At 35.1% G+C, this 22,744-nt stretch overlaps 1 protein-coding gene across 7 annotated transcripts in view; it reads left to right on the plus strand.

Moving 5' to 3' along the window:
• Positions 1-22,744, plus strand: part of LOC141517600 (sodium/hydrogen exchanger 9B1-like) — a 108,483-nt gene that overhangs the window by 5,337 nt on the left and 80,402 nt on the right. For 3 of the 7 annotated variants that reach the window (XM_074228782.1, XM_074228784.1, XM_074228783.1), the window contains one exon: positions 14,043-14,172. The exons of 2 other annotated variants lie outside the window; for them this stretch is intronic. The gene's annotated coding sequence lies outside the window, so the exon portion shown is untranslated. Of the gene's footprint in view, positions 1-13,936; positions 14,173-20,616; positions 20,688-22,744 lie in introns of those variants that run through there. 2 more of the 7 variants (XM_074228786.1, XM_074228781.1) reach the window with 2 other exon arrangements.

Below are 22,744 nucleotides of genomic sequence, written 5' to 3' on the forward strand. Positions count from 1 at the left end.
GGTTTATGCCTCATGGTATTCCTGGGTCCTGTGGGAACAGTCCTTAAGTTGATGGGCTCAATGCTTGGAGGGTCTTGATTACTCTTTGGGGTATAGAACCAAAGTTCTATGACAGGAATAGGAGTGCAGTATTGTGGGAGAAGGGCTTTATTGCAGCACATTGGCTCTCAGTTCCCCCCAAAATAGGGGCTGTAAATACCTATCGAACACCTGGTAGTCATCAAAGTAATGCAATTTTCCAGGGAGTATGATCATTAGAGAGCAAAAAATTATTCTTTTGCCAAGCTTAAGGCATAGTCTGCTTGCTAAGTCTTAGGTTTGAGAAACAGGTATCTCCAAAATATTTTGACAATCCTTTCTTACAGCATTGTGTTTTTCAGACTCAAAATGAGACTATTTGGGGTTTTCTTGGGAAAGATCCTGGTGTGTTTTACTTATTGTACAGTTAAGAAAACTGAGGCACATAGGGTTAAATGCCAAAGCTCACACAGCAAGTTTTTGAATATAGATTTGAACTCTCTAAGATGAATCTTCCTGATTCAAAGTCCAGTGTTCTATTCACTGTATCATTTTGGTATTCTTTTCTTACAGCATAATAATATTCCATTTGATTAGTACATTATAATTTGTTTAATGATACCTTAGCTAATAGGGATCTACTTTTTTCCAGATTTTTTTTTGCTACCACCACAAATGCTGCTATGAATATTTTGGTGTACTTGGGATCTTTCTTTTGGTCTTTCTTATCATTAAAGTCTATCTAGAAGTAGAATCTCTACATCAAGGAGTATGACATTTAGTCACTTTAAAAAAATTTTTAAATTTTATTTATTTAAGGCAATGGGGTTAAGTGACTTGCCCAAGTCACACAGCTAGGTAATTATTAAGTGTCTGAGATTAGATTTGAACTCAGGCCCTCCTGACTCCAGGACCGGTGCTCTATACTGCCTCTTAGTCACTTTTTTAAAGAAACATTTCAAATTGCTTTCTAGAATGGTTGGATCAGTTTATAGCTCTGCTGACAGTGTGCTGGCATGCTGTAGTGAGGGAGGGAGATCCTTCATCTCCTGAGGCAGATCATTTGAATTTTAGACAACTCTGATCCTTAAAGAGTTTTTCCTCACATTGAACTTAAAATGACATCTCTGTAACTTTCACTGGGGTCAACCAAAACAAGTTTCCCCCCGGGTCTTCTCCCGTTAGGGTTGAGCAGCTCTAGCTTTTTTTTTAGTAACCAGCTAGATTCCCATCCCCTCATGATTCTGGTCACCTTCTTTGGACACTATATATATTTTGTCATTGTTCTTCCTAAAGTGTAGACTTCAGAACTGAACATAATGTTGCAGATGTTGTATGACCAGGGTATCTCTCTTAACACCCACTGTGATCATGACAGCTTTGTTGGCTGCCAAATCACATTATTGATTTATATTGAAGCTACAGTACACAAAAGTCCCTAAGTCCTTTTCATAAAAACGTTTGTCTAGCCTTGCCTCACACTGAGTATTTGTACCAATGATTAAAAAAATCTTAAGGGTAACACTTTTCATTTATACTTGTTAACTATTATCTGTATTCCATTTTAACTTGATCATGCGATTTGTTAGCTATTGCTCCCATATTTGCAGTGACTGATGTTTTAGTAAAAATTCCATCTATGTTCTATCTAAATTACCAATTAAAATGTTGAACAGAACTTGGCCAAGGAAAGAACCTTGGGGCATTTTACCAAAATCCTCCTACCAAATTGAATGACTATTCTAGGTCTGGTCTTTTAATGTATTCACAATCTGCTTAACTATGTAACCTACATCTCTACTTCTCATTCACAAGGATAGAATAGCATGAGGGTTTTTTCAAATATACTAAAGTTTAAGCATCAGTCTTCTGATATACTAGTATAAAACTATCTAAAAAGGAAGTGAATTTATTCTGGTGTAACTAGTTCTTTTTAAAAAAAAAATAAAATTTTAAAAAGAACAAGGCAAATGGGGTTAAGTGGCTTGCCCGAGACCACACAGCTAGGTAATTGTTAAGTGTCTGAGACGGGATTTGAACCCAGGTACTCCTGACTCCAGGGCCAGTGCCTTATCCACTATGCCACCTAGCTGCCCCTATTTTATTATTTTTAAATGAATAAAAATTTAATCTCTTTCCTCCAACCTCCCCCATCCTAGATTCATGAGAAAAAAAGGGAAATAAAATCCTTTTTTTTTTAAGGTTTTTGGAAGGCAATGGGGTTAAGTGGCTTGCCCAAGGCCACACAGCCAGGCAATTATTAAGTGTTTGAGGTCACATTTGAACTCCTTACTCCAGGGCTGGTGCTCTGTCCACTGCACTACCTAGCTGCCCCTGGAATAAAATCCTTATAGCACATTCAAGCAAAATTAAATCCTATATTGGCTATGTACAGAAATAGATATCTCAGGCTGCACTTGACTCCAGGGCTGGTGTTCTATCCACTGCGCCACCTAGCTGCCCCAGAATCATTGTATTTTTACAAATTTGACTCAGTTCTCTATATATTTGAGAAATGAGGCCTTTATCAGAGATATTTAATGCATAAAAATTCATCTACAATTTCCTGTTTTCTTTTTAATTTTTGTAGCATTGGTTTTGTGTATGCAAAATCTTTTTAATTTTAAGAAATCAAAATTATATATTCTACATCTTGCAATGCTCTCTGTTTTCTTTGGCCCTAAGCTCTTCCTTTATTCATCTATCTGACAAATAAACTATTCATGATTCCCTAATTTGCTTATAGAAGCATCCATTACGTGTAAATCATATACCTATTTTGACCTATCTTGGTATATGGTGTGAGATATTGGTTTATATTTAGTTTCTGTCATACTTTTTCCAAGTTTTCCTGGCTATTTTTGTCAAATAATGAGTTTTTGTTCCAAAAGCTTGAACTTTTGAGTTTATCATATACTTTGGTCATTTACTATAATATAATATGTACCTTATCTGTCCTACTTATCCACCCCTCTATTTTTTAGCCAGTACCAGATTGTTTTGATAATTACTGCTTTATAATACAGTCTGAGATCTGGTGTGGCTAGACCATTTTTCCTTTATGTATTTTTTTCTTTGACTTCATTGATATCCTGAACTTTTGCTCCTCCAGATATATTTTGTTATTTTTCTATAAAATAATTTTTGATAGTTTGATTGGTATGGCACCAAATAAATAGATTAATAGAGGTAGAATTGTCATTCTTATTGTCATTTGTCATGAGTTTGCCCATGAGCAATTGATATTTTTCTGATTGTTTAGATGACTTTATTAGTGTGAAAAGTATTTTTTCGTTGTGTTCATTGTAATTCCTGTAATGTGTCTTTGGCAGGAATACTCCCAAGTATTTTTATAGTCTATAGTTATTTTAAGTGAAATTTGTCTATCTTTTGCTGTTGGTCTTTGTTCGTAATAGGAATATTGCTGATATATGTGGATTTGGTTTGTATCATGCAGCAACTTTGCTTTGTAGTTTTTTAGTCGATTCTCTAAGTATAAACATCATATCATCTGTAAAGAGTGAGAGCTTTGCTTACACATGCCTAATCCTAATTATTTCAATTTCTTTTTCTTCTGTAATTGCTAGGGCTAATATTTCAAGTACAATATATATTTTTTTAGATTTTTGCGAGGCAAATGGGGTTAAGTGGCTTGCCCAAGGCCACACAGCTAGATAATTATTAAGTGTCTGAGACCAGATTTGAACTCAGGTACTCCTGACTCCAAGGCCGGTGCTTTATCCACTATGCCACCTAGCCGCCCCATTTCAAGTACAATATTGAATAATAGAGGTGGTAATGTGAATCCTTGCTTCACCTCTCATTATATTGGGAAGGCTTCTAGTTTATCCCCATTATAGATAATGCTTGCTGATGTTTTAGATAAACATTATTTATTATTTTAAGGTAAGCTCCATTTATTCCTATGCTCTCTACTATTTTGAACAGAAATGGATGTTGCATTTTGTCAAAGGCTTTTTCTGTATGTATTGAGGTAAACATGATTTTTGTTGGTTTTGTTATTTATACTATTATGATATAATCTTATTATTGAACCAGTCCTGCTTTCCTGGAATAAATCCTAACTGAGTCTTAGAATTGCTGTAATCTTCTTTGCTAGTATTTTATTTAAAATTTTTGCATCAATAGTTATATGGGAAATTATAATTTTCTGTCTCTGTTTTGGTTCTTCCTGATTTAAATATCAGTGCCATATTGTATCATAAAAGGAATTTGATAGGACTTCTTCCTCACTGATTTTTCTAAATAGTTTATATTATAGTTTTGAGATTAATTGTTCTTTAAATGTTTAGTAGAATTCACTTATGAATCCATCTGGTCTTGGGGATTTTTTTTTCCTTAGTAAATTCTTTGATGGCTTATTTAAGATTGGATTAAGCATTTTATTCTGTTAATCTGGGTAATTTATACACACACACACATCAATTCATTTAGATTGTCAGATTTCTTGGTATATAATTCAGAAAAGAGCTTCTAATAATTTTTTAAATTTCCTCTTCATTGGTGGTGAATTCATTCCTTTCATTTTGATACTGCTGTTTTGTTTGCCTTTTTAAGGGAACCAATGATTTATCAATTTATTGTTTTTTTCTTTTTTATCTTAATAGTATTTTTTTTCTAGTTACATATAAAGATAAGTTTTCAACATTCATTTTTTTAGGGGTTTTTTTGCAAGGCAAATGGGGTTAAGTGGCTTGCCCAAGGCCACACAGCTAGGTAATTATTAAGTGTCTGAGACCAGATTTGAACCCAGGTACTCCTGACTCCAAGGCCAGTGCTTTATCCACTATGCCACCTAGCCACCCCCCAACATTCATTTTTGTAAAATTTTGAGTTCCAGATTTTTCTCTCTCTCCCTTCTTTCTTCTCCAAAACAGCAAGCAATCTGAATATAATATATGTTATAAATGCACAATCATGTTAAACATATTTCCACATTAGTCATGTTGTGAGAAAAGAATCAGAACAAAGAAAAAGAAAAAGTAAAAAAAAAAAAACAAATTAGTGTGCTTTGATATGCATTCAGATTCCATAATTCTTTCTTTGGATGTGAATGGTATTTTCCATTACTAATATTTTAGAATATTAGTCACTACATTGCTGAGAAGAGGTAAGTCTGTCATAGTTGATCATTACACAGTGTTTCTGTTAATTATATGTGATATTCTCCTGGCTCTGCTCACTTCATTCAATATCATTTAATATAAGCCCAGGTTTTTCTGAAATCTGTCTGTTCATCATTTCTTCTAGAACAATGATATTCCATTACATTCATATGCCACAATTTGTTCTGCTGTTCTCCAATTGATGAGCATCTTCTCAATTTCCAATTCTTTGCCACCAAAAAATATAAATATTTTTATAAATTTTTCCCCCTTTTTAATGAACTCTTTGGATACAAACCTAGGGTGTATTGCTGTATTAAAGGGTATGTACGGTTTTATAGCCCTTTGGGCAAAGTTCTAAATTGTTCTCTAGAATGGTTGAATCAGTTCACAACTCCACCAACACTGAATTAGTGTTGCAGTTTCCCTATATTCCCTCCAACATTGATAATTTTTCTTTTCTGTCATATTAACCAATCTGATAGGTGTGAAATGATAACTTAGAGTTGTTTGGATTTGCATCTCTCTAATGAATAGTGATTTAGAACGTTTTTTCATATGACTATAGCTGGCTTTAGTTTCTTCATCTAAAAACTAACTGTTCATATCCTTTGACCACATTTATCAATTGGGGAATGATTTGTATTCTTATAAATTTGGTTCAGTTCTCTATTTAAGAAATGAGATCTTTATCAGAAACACTGTAAAAGTTGTTTCCCAGTTTTCTGCTTTCCTTCTATTTGCTTTTATTCGTACAAAACCTTCTTAATTTAATGCAATCAAAATTATCCATTTTGCATTTCAAAATGTTCTCTATCTCTTGCTTGGGACCAATAAAAAGTAATGAAGAAGAAGGTGGTTTACTCAAATGAGATCTAAAACTAAATTATAAAGTGGCAATCATAAAAACTATTTGATATTGTTTAAGAAACAGAGTGATAAATCAGTGGACTAGGTTAGGGACACAAAACACAGAGGAAAATGACAATAACCTGCTGTTTGAGAAATCCAAAGACTCTAGCTTCTGAAATAAGAACAAAAACTGCTGGGGGAAAAATTGGAAAAGTAGGTTATTGTAGTCATTTTCCTCTGTGTTTTGTGTCCCTAACATTGCACTGATTTATCACTCTGTTTCTTAGCCAATATCAAATAGTTTTCATGATTGGTTCCCTTAATATTCTTGACTTTTTGTTCTTCCAGATGAATTTTTTATTTTATTTTTTTCTAGCTCTATAAAATAATTTTTGATATTTTGATTTGTATGGCACTGAATAAGATTAATTTAGGTAATATTGTCACTTTTATTATATAAGCTCAGCCTATGCATGAGAATATATTGCTTTTTTCAAAAAAACGATTTCTAGTTTTATTTATTAGTTTGCTAGTTTTCTTCCTTTCAGTTTTATTAATCTATCATTTGATTTTCAGGATTTCCAGTTTGCTGTTTAATTAGAAATTTTAAAGTTGCTCTTATGCTAGTTCTCCTAGTTGCAGTCCCAATTCATTAATCTGCTTTTTCTCTATTTTACAAGCAAATTGAAATATAAATTTTCCCCTGAGTACCACTTTGGCTGTATCTCATTCATTCTAATTTTCAAGGAGCCTGCTGCTTGGATGAGATTTTATACCTCTTTTGCTATGCTGATAAGTGCTGAGCTGTCTCACTGATAATAGGAGACAAAACCATAAAAAGGCAGGAGATATAGGCAGCATTCTGACCATAGAATAAATCAAGTCAGACCATGAGATAAAATGGTTCAGGAAAAGGCATGTTAGAAGGATGTCTTTCCTTAACATACCTCCCACTATATTAAACAATGTGCCACATTAATTTGATTGGTGTGGTTGTCTTCAAAATCTATGGACAATTATTATTATATTTCTCTTTTCAAGTTTTTCCTTCTTTACTTTTATTTCTTTTCCAGTTCTTTCTTCCATCACTCTTATCTCTGGCTTAAACTCTGGCTTCACTTCTAGGAATTCTATTTGAATTTATGTCTAGGCTGAGTTTTTCTTTGAAGATTTGCTTTAGATGCTCTAGAGTCAATCTCTTCTCAATTTGTGTCATAGGCATCCTTGTCATCAAGATAACTCTTTGTGAGGGGATACTTTTTTTTTTTGCTCATACTTTCACTCTTAATTCCTAAATTTGGGCTCTTGTACATTTGAACCTTGTTAGATACTACTGTGTATCTTTTGGGGTCTTGCTCTTTGGCGTATTGAGTGCTTTATTCTTTCAGGATCTAAGAGGTCACTTAGACTCAGGACCTGGAAGTATTCAGTATTCATGATGGTCTGATCTAGTTCTGTGTCTGATTCCTGCTCTCCTTATCTGAGTTTTGCAAATTTCTGACTTGATTTTGGGTCTGGGCAATACTGCTGTGGGTTTGCCATTATTTGGAGCTCTGTTGCTGGCTCCAGAAGCCATTAATTAACTGGAAAGTTCCGCAGGATGAGAGCAACAGAATGTAGGTCTCTTTCCTGATCCAAGCTTCCTGTTTATGTTATTCCTCTAAAGAGCTTGAACTCGGACTGGAAATCAGGTCTGAGACCCCTTTCTGCTCCAGGGGTAAGAGCTAAACTAATCTTGTTCCTACTGCTTATCTAGTACCAGCCTCAGATCTATCACCATTTCCTAGAATGAATGACATACAGCCAAAGTGCAGGAAAAATTTATATTTCAATTTGCTTGATATCCATAAAACAGAGAAAAAAGCAGATTAATGAATTGGGACTGCAACTAGAAAAACTAGACAAAGAACAAATTAAAAATTTCCAAGTGTCCTCCTGTCTGTCATCCAACCCTAGGTCAGGGGGACAGAGCTCCTAGGTAGCACTCGTCCCTGCTCCCTTCACTGTTTCAAGTCCATTTGTGCTGAATGGATTTCTACTTGACCTAGTGCAGGCTCATGTTTCAGTTCAGAACTTGTGTTGGAAAATTCTGTCTATCCTCCTGTTTCCAGTGTCTGAAGACATGAAGACCTCAGTGTGTTTTTCTATGCAGACCTGGAATGAAATAATAAATCACTATAATTTTTTCTTGAATTTCTTGATCAGGATTTGGTTTGTTATGTTATCTAGGTCTTTGTGGAATAGTTAACAAGAAAGAATGTGGTTACCTTGACCTCTTGGCCTAACCTTTTCTTGATGATGCCATGGTGGTTCTTTGTGATTGATGCCTCTCTTTTTAAAGGTTCATAATCCCTCTCCTTAATATTATGCCCAAGAATTTTTCCCTCTAAATATACTGTCTTCTAGTTTAAAGGTGTATCTTTCTTCCCTTTTCAGAAAGCCATTTGCCTAACTCCAATCTTCTGTTTCCAAGATTTGTCAAATATCTCTGACAGTGGCTCAGCTGAGATGAATGACAGTTTAAGTACCTTGGTGTGGGTTAGTCTAGGCTGAATGTCTTGAACTTGAAAATGGCTTTTGAGGATAGTTTTTACCATTTTTTTAACTTGAATTTCATATCTATGAACCATTTTTAAAAAATTTTCCCAATTCAAAGATGATTTACTTTTCTGCATAGGACAGAAGCAAAATGAAAGTTGAATAGTTTTTCATCTTTCTCATTACCTGTTGTCATGCATCCAATCTGAGCAACATTTTTTTATTCTATCAATGCCTTTTTTTTTTATACTGTGGTTGGTTTTGTTTTTGCTTTTTTGAAAGGCAGTGGGTCACTCAGCTAGGTAATTATTATATGTCTGAGACAGGATTTGAACTCAGATTCTCCTGACTTCAGGGCCTGTGCTTTATCCACTACACTACCTAGCTGCCCCAGACTCTGTGGTCGTTTTTTTTTAATACTTCCCATGTAGCCTTCCCTTTGGTTAAAAAAAAATGTTCAGCAAAAACAAGCCATAAAAGGGACTAAGACACTTTATATTTGTATGTAGCTAGAGTGTTGGATTTGGAGTCAGTTTAAATTTTGCTTCAGATACTTCCTAGCCATATAACTTTGGGCAAGTTACTTAGTCTTTGTGCCTCAGTTTCTTTATCTGTAAAATGAGGGAGCTGGATTCACTAGCCTCTCAGTTGTGACTGAAGATGAAAGTAGATATAATATTTTAATACTTATAGTTCTCCACTTCTTTGCTGAGAGAGAAGAAATGTTTTGTTACCTATTCCCTGCAACCAAAATCTACTAGAATTTGTTACCAACTTAAAAAAATGCCAGTTTTCTAAAATTATGATCCATTCCAAGTATTTCTCATAAAAAAAAACAGGTGCTTTAGAGTCACAGAGACATATAACCATAGAATTCAGAGCTAGAAGGAACTTTAGATGTTTTCTAGTACAAAGATCTCATTTTTATATATGAAGAAACTGAGTCCATAATAGATAAGGGCTAAAGAAAGCTTGATGTAAACTTAAACTTTGAGAAGCAATGCTTTGGTTTCAAGCCCTGAAAAGGACACTTGATGTGGAATCAGATCTCTGTTCAAATACTGACATTGTCATTTATTACTTTAGATCCTTAGACAAGGGATTTAACCTCCTAAGACCTCAGTTCCTCATCTGTAAAATGAAGAGGGTAGACTAGATGTTCTCCAAACTACCTTTCAACTCTTTATTTAGAATCCTATCCATTTCAATTTAACTTAGGCATTTATTAAGTGTGTATTGTGTCTAAAGCACTATACTAAGGAATATATGGAGAAAAATAAGGCATAACTTCTATTGCCCTCAGGGAGTTGGGGGGGATAATAAGGGAAAATAACACATGTAAAAAAAGAAAAAAGAAACTACTAATGAAAAGAGTTAATAGAAAAAATATTTAAGTATAAGGAGGAAAAGATCATTTCTTTTTTTTTAAGATTTTTTTTTTTGGCAAGGCAATGGGGTTAAATGGCTTGCTCAAGGCCACACAGCTAGGTAATTATTAAGTGTTTGGGACCAGATTTGAACCCAGGTACTCCTGACTCCAAGGCCAGTGCTCTATCCACTGCGCCACCTAGCTGCCCCCTGGAAAGATCATTTCTGACTCTAGGGAACAGACTTCTTAGAGGAGGCAAAAGCTGAAATGAAGAAAGTGAAGAATTTCTATAGGTAGTCAGGCCAATAGAAAGAAGGAGAGTAGGTCAACATCTAGAACAAAAGCACTAACCAAAGAATTAAAGAATAGAATAGGATAGAGGGAGATCCATGTGAAATAAGTCTGGAAAAGAATGGTGGTACCATATTGTGTAGAGCCTTGAATGCCAGACTAAGATCTTTGTACTTGATATGGCAAGCAATAGGAAATGATGGTTGTTGTTGTTCAATGAAAATTTTGTAATAATGTGGAAAGATTCAACAAATTCCACTGACTTCCTATTACCACTAGAATAAAGACAAAATTCAGTATTTTGCTTTTACTTTCCTCTGTAATCTGTCCCACATTTCCAATCTTCTTAAACTCACACTACCCCTGCCCCATCCCCATCTCCTATATACACTTCAGTCCAATGACACTGCCCTCCTTATTATTACTCATACAAGATGCTCCATCTCCCCACTCTTTACACTTATATTGGATGTCCCCCCATGCCTGGAATTCCTTATTCCTTATCTTCATCTCTTGGCAAACTTGACACTTCAGGTCTCAGCTAAAATATCCTTAAGTGACTTTACCTGATCTCTTTTAATACCAGTATCTTCCCCCTGTGGATTATCTCCAATTTGTTATGTGTTTATGTTTTTACATGGCTGTTTGCATATTTTCTTCTCCTTTAGACATGAGCTCATTGAGAGCAGAGACTGCCTTTTGCAACCTCTTTATATATCTCTTATATGTCTCTTTATATATCCAGTATGAATATGAAATACAATATGTGATTAATAAATGCCATTTGACTTGAGTGTGAAGGCATGGCTCAATGGCAGCATAAAGTATATGTGCTAAGAATTAGGCTATTGTAGTAAGTCAGAAGGACAGTAACAAGGGGTTAGACTAGGGTTGTGGTAGCAGAGATGGAGAACAGGAATAATATTTCAGATATTTCCCATGTAGAATCACTGAGATTTGGCAATTGGTGATGTTAACCTGGGGTTCTTCTCTTTTTTATCATTTCAAACATGTGCATTTGTGTGAATAATGGTCAACTGGCAGATATGAAGGGGCCTCCTAAACTTATTTTTTTTGAGTTGCTCTTTTGCCAGATGTAAAGATCCCTGGATTAACATAGTGATCTTTTGCAACTTAACTCTACTGAACTGTCAGTGTCTTTGGAGCTGAGTCAGCTGCAAGTCTGTTCTAGCTGGCCTAACTCAGATTGATAAACCAATTGTGTATCTGAGACTTTCCAGATAAGCAAAACCATAGTACTTGTTCCCAGGAAGGGCCCCAGCCATGCTTCACTTTTCTCATGACTAAGAAATGATTCTAAGAAATTTCTCCCTTTCCCCCACCTTTCACCTCTTGCAACTTCTCTATGCTTATATTGCATTTTCCTTTGTTCTTGGTATAAGGCATTCCTACAACCATGTGTTTTTTTCTTATAATAAATTATTACTTCCCATGAAGTCTTGATTTTTTTGGTTAATACAAGACTAAGAAATAGGTGTAGTAATAGTGGAAACAACACTGAACTTGGAATGACACCAGTTACCTATTTGAGCTTCATTATCTCAGAGAAAAATCTTTTACAAACCTTTATAATCATAACAGGGAATTTGTTTCACCTGTGATTGGGCTTACTGATGGAAGTGGGTGAGCACATTGTTGATTCAAAGGATGATTGGAGGAGGAAAAGAAGTTATCTACACAGAGGATAATTCCAAGAGAGGGAGGGGTGAAAGCCACGTCAATTATCCAATCTCTTTTGAGAGGGTCAGTTAAAAAAGTGTCACCTTTGAAGATGAATGGGCATTGATCTGTGATTGAACTGTGATCTGGGAAAGACCTAGCTTTGAAAAGTCAAAGTTTCCCATTACATCCAAGGTCCTGATTCATATCTGGTGCTATGGGGGCAATCAATCTCAATCTTGATACTTTTCTGACATTACCCTCATGGTTCTATCCTAGTTAGAGTTCTATAAATCTTTATATTTCTATTAATGTGAGCAATTAATAAGTCAGAAAAAAAGAAGTTTTAAAGACAAGTTGAATGATGAATTTGAGATTTTGGATGGAAATATTCAGTAGACAGTTGAAAATGTTAAATCAGGACCTTGGGCAGATATAGAAGACATTTTAGTCAGCACAATAGCTTTTATTTATGTCACAGATATAATTTTAAATGATCAGGTATTATTACTCTTTAAACTTTTATGACACCATGTTTTAAAAATGAATGAAAAAGAATTTCTTAAGCATTTTAATATGTCAACCAAGATGCTATATTTGGAGATAAAAATTCATAAAACAAAATGGTCCTAATTTCAAAGACCTTACACCCTTTCTTTCTTTCTTTTTTCCAATTTTGTAAAGATAGCCTTCAACATTCATTTTCTTTTTTGCAAGGCAAACAGGGTTAAGTGGCCTGCCTAAGGCCACACAGCTAGGTAATTATTAAGTGTCTGAGACCAGATTTGAACTCCAGGGCCGGTGCTTTATCCACTGTGCCATCTAGCCACCCCTCAACATTCATTTTTGCAATATTTTGAATTCCATATTTTTTGCCATATACAATCTTGTCAAACGTATGTCCATATTAGTCATGCTATGAAAAAAGAATCATAACCAAAAGGAAAAAAGAAAAATATAAAACAAATTTTAAAAAGTGAAAATGGTATGCTTTTGTCTGCATTCAAATGCATTTTTTAATTTGGATGGCACCAAAGAAAGCTTTTAGAATTGGTATTGAATTTCTGAGGGAAGCTAAGTCTAGCATAGTTGATCATCACACAATGTTGTTGGTAGTGTGTACAATGTTCTTATAAGTCTTTTCAGGTTTTTCTGAAATACACCCATTCACAATTTCTTACAGAACAATAGTATTCCATCACATTCCATCATATTGTTCAGTCATTCCCTAATTGATGGGTATTCCCACAATTTCTAATTCTTTGTCACTACAAAAAAGCTGCTATAAATATTTTTGTAGATGTGAGTTCTTTTCTTTTTTTTGAATGACTTCTTTGGGATATAGGCCACTAGTATTGCCAGATTAAAGGTTATGAACACTTTTATAGCCCATTGGAAATAGTTTCAAGATGCAAAGAGCTTATATTCTAATAAGGGAGATCAGACACAAATAGAAATGACAACTAGCACACTTTGATCCTGAAATTTTTAAGGTTGATTAAGAGGCATAGGGGAGTGGATTGATACCCCCCATCCAGGAGCAATTGGCAGAGTTGATCTGACCATTGTTCAAGATAGAAAAGGCTCAAAGAAAAGAGAGAAATGCCCTGCCCAGGTTGGGCAAGGCAGTGGTTTGTTGGTGAGACTATGTGGGAGATGATAGGATTTGAGAGCAGAAGTGAGGTGTAAAATGTATTCAGTCATAAGGTATTTCTATAAATACACCTCAAGAGGTTTAAGGATTTATTGGTTTTCTAAGACATTGAAAGTCAAATAAAGATTCTTCTGATCAAGTCTACTCACCATAAAAGAGGATACCATTATAAAATTATTCTGACTAGATGGTGAATTTGCTATAATCTATTGCACTGATTGTGATCAATTGACACTACCAGATAAATGAAGTTGCTGTGGCCCATAATGGTAGGTATTGTTTGGGGGAGTGGGACAGGAAGAGAAAATTAAAAGCACTTACTATTATTTTCAGGTGGCATTTATTCTCTACATAAATGTTCATAGTGAGCATTCTATATTCTATATTCTATGTTCTATATTCCATGAATAAGATGTTTGTCAGAGTGCTCTGAAAAGACTATTCCACTATACATGTTTGCCATCGTTCTTACTATTACCATGATGGTCTGAAAATTGGCTGTGATTTTTCCCAGTCTGATTTGTATAAGTCTTGAGAATCACCCCCCCCCCCAGTGCCATATAAAGGGAAGTCATGACTTAAGAGGAGACCTTGAGACCTACAATCTAGATGCTTTCATAAAAGAATCATCTGTCCTTCTCAAGGTAAGTTAATCTTTTTTATTAATTGTTATTTTTATTGAATTTTACATTTTCCCCCCTAATCTCACTTCCCTCCCCCCACAGAAGGCAGTCTGATAGTCTTTAGAGTGTTTCCATGCTATACATTGATCCAAATTGAATGTGTTGAGAGAAAAATCAGAGGAAAAAATAAAATCTAAGAGAAAGAAAAATTACATAATAAGATAAATTAAAGGTAATATTCTTTGGTCTTTGTTTAAATTCCACAATTCCCTCTTTGGATACAGATGGTATTCTCCATCACAGATACCCTAAAATTTTCCCTGATTGTTGTACTGATGAAATGAGCAAGTCCATTAAGATTGATCATCACCACCGTGTTGCTGTTAGAGTGTACATGTTCTTCTGGTTCTCCTCATCTTACTCAGCATCAATTCATGTAAATCCTACCAGGCTTCTCTGAATTCCCATCCCTTCTGGTTTCTAATGGAACAATAGGGTGTGTGTATCACAATTTATTCAGTCATTCCCTAATTGAAGGGCATTCCCTTGATTTCCAATTCTTTGCCACCACAAACAGAGCTGCTATGAATATTTGTGTATAAGTGCTGTTTTAACCCTTTTTCATGTTCTCTTCAGGGTATAGACCTAGTCAGTAATAGTATTGCTGTATCAAAGGGTATGCACATTTTTATTGCCCTTTGGGCATAATTCCAAATTGCTCTCTAGAAAGGCTAGATTAGTTCACAGCTTCACCAACAATTAGTGTCCCAGATTTCCCACATCCCCCTCCAACATTGATCATTGTCCTTTCTGGTCATATTGGCCAATTTGAAAGGTGTGAGGTGTAGCCTGGAGGGATTTGCATGGACTGATGCTGAGTGAGATGAGCAGAACCAGAAAAACACTGTACACCCTAACAGCAACATGAGAGTGATGTTCAACCTTGAAGAACTTGCTCGTTCCATCAGTGCAACAATCGGGAACAATTTTGAGTTATCTGCAAAGGAGAGTGCCATCTGTATCCAGATAAGGAGCTGTAGAGTTTGAACAAAGTTCAAGGACTATTCCTTTTAATTTAGAAAAAAAAAAACCATACCTTATTGTCTGATCTTGTTACCTCTTAGACTTCGCCTCTTTAAGGATGTGATTTCTCTCTCATCACACCCAATTTGGATCAAGGTACAACATGGAAACAAAGTAAAGACTGACAGAGTGCTTTCCGTGGGGGTGGGGTGGGGGGGAGGGAAGCAAGATTGGGGGGGAAAATTGTAAAACTCAAATAATATCTTTAATAAAAATAAATTTAAAAAAAAGAAAGGTGTGAGGTGGTACCTCAGAGATGCTTTAATTTGAATTTCTCTAATAAGTAATGATTTAGAGCAAGTTTTCATATGACTATGGATTGCTTTAAAAGGTGAGTTATTCTTAAGAGATGTCAAGAAGTAGAAAGTATTTTTCAGACTGAAAAAATTGAGGGCAATGTTTTGGGGTTTTTTTAGGTTTTTGCAGGGCAAATGTGGTTAAGTGGCTTGCCCAAGGCCACACCAGCTAGGTAATTATTAAGTGTCTGAGGCCGGATTTGAACTCAGGTATTCCTGACTCTGGGGCCAATGCTCTATCCACTGCACCCACCTAGCCACCCCCAAGGGCAATGTTAAAAAACGGGAAATGGATAGAAGAAAGACATCAAAGCTTATAATAATAATTTCTTACAGAATTTTAACCAAATTATCACTGTTACTATTAAGAGACTAAAAGAAATATAAAAATCATAGTCAATAGATACTTGACCTCATGCAGAAAGGATGGCAGCCAGCAGTAGCACCAATGGGTTTAGAATATAATAACAATTAATTTGTAAAATTTAACAGGGCCAATATAATCTTCCAATGAAGTTATTACCACCTTGTAAACTAGTGAGTTGCAATGAAGGGGATAAAAAATTTGAAAGTTAGGCAAGAGTTATAACTAAGCAAAGTCACCTGAGGGCATTAAGGCTAAAATTGAAACGAGGTCAGTAAAAGATGAAAGATGAAAAAGATCTGTAAAGATTTTTTTATAACAAACTCTTTTCATCATGGAGAACAGTAGAGCTACCACAGTTGGTAGCTTGGATGTGCTTATAGAGGAAGTATAAATAGCCCTGAAGAAAAAAAAAATGTGAAAGGAAACTGGTTGAAACCAAGGGTAGACAGAAAAGCCATTCTGAAATTACTGCAGTTTGTGGGTACTGTTTGATTATCAATATATCTTAAGAAGGGAAGCTATGAAAGTGTAAAATGCTGCACATCTTATTCTAAGAAAAGTCAACTGAGAGATCTAATAAATACCAGCTCATTTATATAAACCTTTTATTTTCCTATCTATAAAGGCTTTTGTGAGAATAAACTATATAAGCATCAAAGGCTTCATGTTGAGGGTATTAGTAGGGAAGAGGGTTTTATAAGCAATATTTCATTGTACATTACATTTTTGCCATTGCTTCAAAAAATGTAGAAATACAGAATACTGCCAAGCTGATAAAAGCATCTGATTGGGTGAAAGAGATATTGCCTTTGGAGACTCTCTCCCCTTCAGTAAGATGACTTCCATGAAATGTGTCAAACTCTAGAAGTTTCTTTGAAAGATATAACATAACCTTGTACATTTAGCATAATAGAAAGACAGATTTTTTGAAGATGATAAAATCTTCAAAATGCTGCTACTTTGGATTGATTGCAAGAAGCCCTGTAACTATTTAACCACACAAATGAATTGACAAACATTTTGAAGCATGACTCCTTACTCCTTTGTGTGTTATGGACTACATTGGTGGTCAGGTGAAGTCTATGAACATTTTTAAGAATAATGTTTTTAAATAATTGAAGAAAATACTAAATTTCAATTATGAATCAGTTAAATAAAGATATAATTTTCTCAGACCACCTAGAGTCTGAATCTCACATTAAGAACCCCTGCTCTCCAGAGTTTGGCCTTTTAATATCCATTTAGGAAAAGCCAAGTAGATAAAGAAAGCCTATGGTCAGATGATAGCATGAAGATGAATGGACAATCTGCAAGGTTTATCTATTCATATCTTGGGCAGATTGTACAAAAAAGATAAGACCTAGAATTGAACAGGAGAAAGAGAATGGAATGGATTGTTTTGGAGAACTTAAAAAGTTTTATAATGAACCCCAAGCTTCTCCCTAAAATAAATGCATATATTTTTAGGCATGTTGTTGTTTGACTGATTGATAGGACATTAAAATCTCCAGAGAAACAAATTTGAGAACTGGTGAAAAAGCAAAGGAAGTTTCAAGATGAATGTGATCATGTTGTAATATGTGATAAGTTAGCAATTCTGAAGGAGAGGAGGAGTAAAGGAAGTTACTAACAAAATACATGATAGAAATAAAAGATGGGCTGGTAAAATGGAGTTTAATTCTTCTAGCACATGCTCCAAGGACATTCTCACATTTAGGAGAAAATGAGGCCCACCACACTTAATAGTCTACCTATGGACACTTTCTGGACATGGACAAGTGTTGTATAGGACAGGCAAGCTATACTGGATGAAGGGAATGTCAATATATGGAGTCAGAAGTTCATTGGATTATTGAAGATTTGTGTAACCACGGTAATCTAAAAGTAATGTTGGTTAGGGATTGAGACAAAATAGATTGTCAAACTGCATTTATTAGATAGCCTTTAAATACAAACAATGGTATGACCTTTTAAGTTGGCCTTTGTCAGGAGAATCCACTTCTTCATTAGAAAGCAAAATGAAGATAGTGTAAATTACCTAATGTTCAATTGATTTTTAGTTTCATGAAAAAAATATCTTCCACATTTTATCTTTATCTCAACTCTACAAATTTTTGCTATTTAAATATTGTGGATAGCATAAAAATGATATGGTAGCATAGGAAGATCATGAAGAAAAGGACAAAAGCAATTTAGTTAAAAGAACCCTGAGGATAAAAATGAATGAAACATCTGAACTGAAAGAAAAAACTTTTATAGCATTTTCAAATGGTAATTTTATTGAATGCTTTTTCATATATATATATATATACATATATATATGTATATATATATATATATAATGAGATCGGGTAGCTGAGAGAATACTGTATTTTAAAATCAGATAATCTGATTGCTATTTATTTCAGGTGTGACCAACTCTTTGTGACATTGTTTGGGATTTTCTTGGCAAAAATACTGGAGTGACTTGACATTTCCTCCAACTTATTTGACAGTTGAGGAAAATGAGACAAACAAAACAGGGTTAAGTGACTTGCCTATGGTCTCAAAGCTAGTAAGTATTTGAGGCCAGATTTGAACTGAGGAAGAAAAGGAGTCTTTCTGATGCCAGACTCCACCATCCACTGAGCCATCTAACTGCCCAAGAGGATCTGGTAGCTTTGGGCAAACCACTTCCCCTTTCTAGGCTTCAGTGTCTTCATCTATAAAATGAGAGAGTTTCACTAAATGACTTTCATGGTCCCTTCTAGGCTAAATCCTATGATCTCATTTTAGGGATGTGAATAATAAAAGCAGCCTTGACTAGCCATGTACCACTCTCATTTAATCTTTATGAGTCAGCTCCCTAAGACTACAAGATGCAAAGCAGTTGCCATTCTGCAGTAGCAGAGAGTTTCCTCACCAAGAATTCTGTCTAACAATAAAATTTCAGACCTGGTGAAAAAAAATGCCCTTCTTCCCCAACATCTGGTCCCAACCTCTTCATTTTTAAAAATTTCCCTCCACTGCTTTTTTTAGGTGTCATTAGTACATAGAATGTGTGAGTAACCTCTGTCCCATTTCTCAATTCTTCAAATCAGTCTAGATCACTCATCAAATGAGCAGCAGCAAACTCCAATGGTACCCGAATGACTTTGGGATCCAATATTTCATCTTTTACTTTCTTTGCTTTTTAATTATCTTTAAAAAATTTTATTTATAGTTTTATAATTAAGTTTATATATTATATTTTATATGTTATATATGATATATTTTATAACATAATTATCAGTTACAGTAGTACATGCACAAAATTTATAGATATATTATTTATAATATTATATTATTATATATTTATAAATAGATTTTTTTCAAATATATCTATAGGGCAGCCAAGTGGTACAGTGGATAGAGCACTGGGCCTAACATCTGGAAGAAAATCCTCAGTATAAATATAGCCATGGACACTTGCTAGCAGTGTGACCCTGAACAAGTAACCCTATTGCCACAGTTTCCTCATCTGTAAAATGTATTGGAGAAGGAAATGGCAAACCATTAGTATCTTTGCCAAGAAAATCACAAATGGGGTCACATAGAGACAGATATGACTGATATAACTGATATGACTGGGCAACAACAAAAGCTACATGTTAGAATGCATGCTGGTATTTTTTTATTGGTAAGGTTTGTGATCAAGAGTGTTTAGTGAACACTACTCTAGAGAAACATTTGCAGAACTGCCCAATGGCCTATAGGCCTACAGCATTCTGAAGCACTCTTCACTTGTGTGATTCAGAAGAATTTTGAGAAGACCTATCTTCTTGGCCCCATGTTTCAGGAGCAATATTTTATTTCAGAGATTTTAAAAGATCAGAGATTCTGTGCTTTTCTGAGTCTAAGGGATGTTTGTTCAATAGGGAAAAAGTCATCAATACAAACTGATGAAAGGTCTAGTGTCCTAGGACAGACCTTCCTGTTGCTACTTTATCAGTAAAATATGGAGGGGGAACCAGCTATGAACTACAGTGTCAGGGCCAATGGTGGAACAAAGCCAGGCAGGTAAATGAATGAGCTAACAGAATATCAGAGGCTTAGGAGAGCCCCAAATGCCAAAAAGCTAGCCAGGAACCTGAACATCAAAAAGGAAAAGGGACAGAACAAGAAGAATTTCAGGATTACTGACAGTTGCTTCCTAATGGGGTGTTAGCTTTTGACTCTTTTCTTAAGCTCCTTATTTGCTGTTAATGTCTATTCATCACAGTCCTGGTAGTCCCTTTTCCTTCACTGGATTTTTACTGATCCCTGTTGTCTATTTTGATCCTCCCTTGTCCCTGTAATACTTGCAGATTACCTGGTTCCTAAATTTCTACCAGTATCTGTGAACTTCTTTTTCCTTATATGTTAAGTGAGGGTGTTGGATTTAGAAGTCCCTGCCAGTTCTAAATGTGATCCCTAGTTTCTGCTTGTTTGACATGGGGGTGTTGTGCTTCCTTGTACTTGGGCAGTTCATCATATTGGGAACCCAAACTAAATTCTCACTTGTGCCTCTTCTTGACCTTGAAGCAAGCTGACTATTGGCACTGACCTTACCATAGCTTCCCCAGACAGGGTTACACCTCTTTATCCACACAGCTTTCTATGACACAACATAAGCCTTGGCATAACAATGAGTAACAATTTTGATGTCCTACCCAGTTCACTGAAATGAAACTCTTGTCAATGGGTTCTATATATATGCAGATGGATCTTAGTTCCTCCTATGAAATTCTTTCTACTACAACGGATGCATTCAGTCAACTGTAATATAATAGGTGAGATGCTATACAATAACTGAATTTTTGTTTTGTTCAAAAAAGCTTCAAAGTAAAATTCAACTAATGGTTATTAACTACTCTGTACAAGTCTTTGTACTAGAAGCTGGGGATACAAAACAACAGAAAAACAAATGACCCCATCCTTCCAAGAATTATGTTACACATAGATCAGAATAACACAAAGTACAGATTAATGGGGGGAGGAGGAAGAGACCCCTAAATCTCAGAATATTTGATAATGGAGAGAATAATTTTAGCAGAAGGGCTACACAAAAGAGGGCCACTAAAGCAAGCCTTGGAAATAAAGATTCTGGAAGACAGATTTGAGAAAGTTCATTGAATCATGGGGCATGGTTTGGCTGAATAAAACAAGTCAGTGGCACTCTCCAGTGTCAAAGATTGCTCATGGCAGTGGATCCATCTCTTTTGAAGAGTGGATGTTCCTGAGGGTGGTAATCAACTTTTGACTGGTTAATAATTAAAGAGAAAATAGTATAATGAGATAGGGACTCATTCTAATAAGGGTCTTGAGGTACTGACTAGGTCAAAATCTTGGTCAAAGAAACATCAATATACATATCAAAGAGGGAATCCATTTCTACCCCAAACTTGTCTAGCCAAACACAGTTATCTTGGTCTGGTTGGTTAAGTTTTTCCTAAGTTTTGCTATGATGGCTGATTTCAGGATGAGGAAGTGTAAAATCCTTTAATCTTAATTCAACAATTGGTTATTAATATATATATATATATAATATATAAAATAAATAAACATTTCAATATTTTTAAGAGTTAATAGAGAAATGGAATCTCCCATTAAAAATTCATGAACTAAGGAGTGATCTCAAACTAGTATCATAACTTAGCAACATTATTTTTATAGCTGTACAAGGAAATGCAGTTTGGAGAGGTAAGGGACTAGAGGTAATAAGACCAAAATAGGAATCTATAACAGCAGTCTTATCAAAAGATGATGACATTCTGAACTGGGGTGGTGGCCATACAGGGGAAAGAAAGGGACAGGCGTGAGAAATATGATAGAGATGGAATCAACAGGACTTAGTAACCAGATATGGTGATTCAATGATAGAGAAAGAAAAATCAAAGTAAGATGAATCTCTAGTTTTGACCTTGGATGACCTGGAATAAAAGTCAGAAAGATTGGGGGAGAAGCAGGTTTGCTGTAAACTGAATTTATTGGGGAAAGAGAACAAATTCAGTTTTGGGATATATGGTGAATAACCAAATTTTTTGGACATGTTAAATTTGTGGTGTACTATTAGGATAAGCAGGTAGAAAATGTCTAACAGACAGATAGAAATGAGAGAATTCAGGTGAGAGATTCAGTCAATCAACAAACATTAAGATTAGAGGTGACTACTTTCAATCAACAAACATTAAGACTAGAGGTGACTACTTCCAGAGAGAGAGAGAGAGAGAGAGAGAGAGAGCTGATGTGCAAATTTTGAGTAGAAATTGAAGTACACTTTTTTATTTTTTATGTGCATTTTCTTTTGAAACATGGACAATATGTAAATATATTTTGCATGACTCTGCATGTATAATTGATATATTGCTTACCTTCTTGAGAGGTGTGGAAAAGTGGGAAGGAGAAAATTTTGAACTCAAAATTTTAAAAACTGAGTGGCAAAAGTTTTATATTTAATTGGGAAGTATTTAATGAAATAGAAATATATTAGGAAAAAAGAGCTGAATATATAGATTTGAGAAGCATCTGCTCTTTTATGAACACTATTCTGTGGGGGAGGGAAGGAAGATTAGGGGGAAAATTGTAAAACTCAAAATAAATAAAATATTTTGATTTTGATTTTTTTTTGCAAGGCAAGTGGGGTTAAGTGACTTGCCCAAGGCCACACAGCTAGGTAATTATTAAGTGTCTGAGACTAGATCTGAACCCAGGTACTCCTGACTCCAGGGCTGGTGCTTTATCCACTGTGCCACCTAGCCACCCCAATATTGACATTTTTTAAAAAAGATTTTACTTATTTTGAGTTTTTACAATTTTTCCCCCAATCTTACTTCCCTCCCCGCACCTC

This window comes from Macrotis lagotis, chromosome 3, assembly GCF_037893015.1.
Source record: "Macrotis lagotis isolate mMagLag1 chromosome 3, bilby.v1.9.chrom.fasta, whole genome shotgun sequence".
NCBI lineage: Eukaryota > Metazoa > Chordata > Mammalia > Peramelemorphia > Peramelidae > Macrotis > Macrotis lagotis.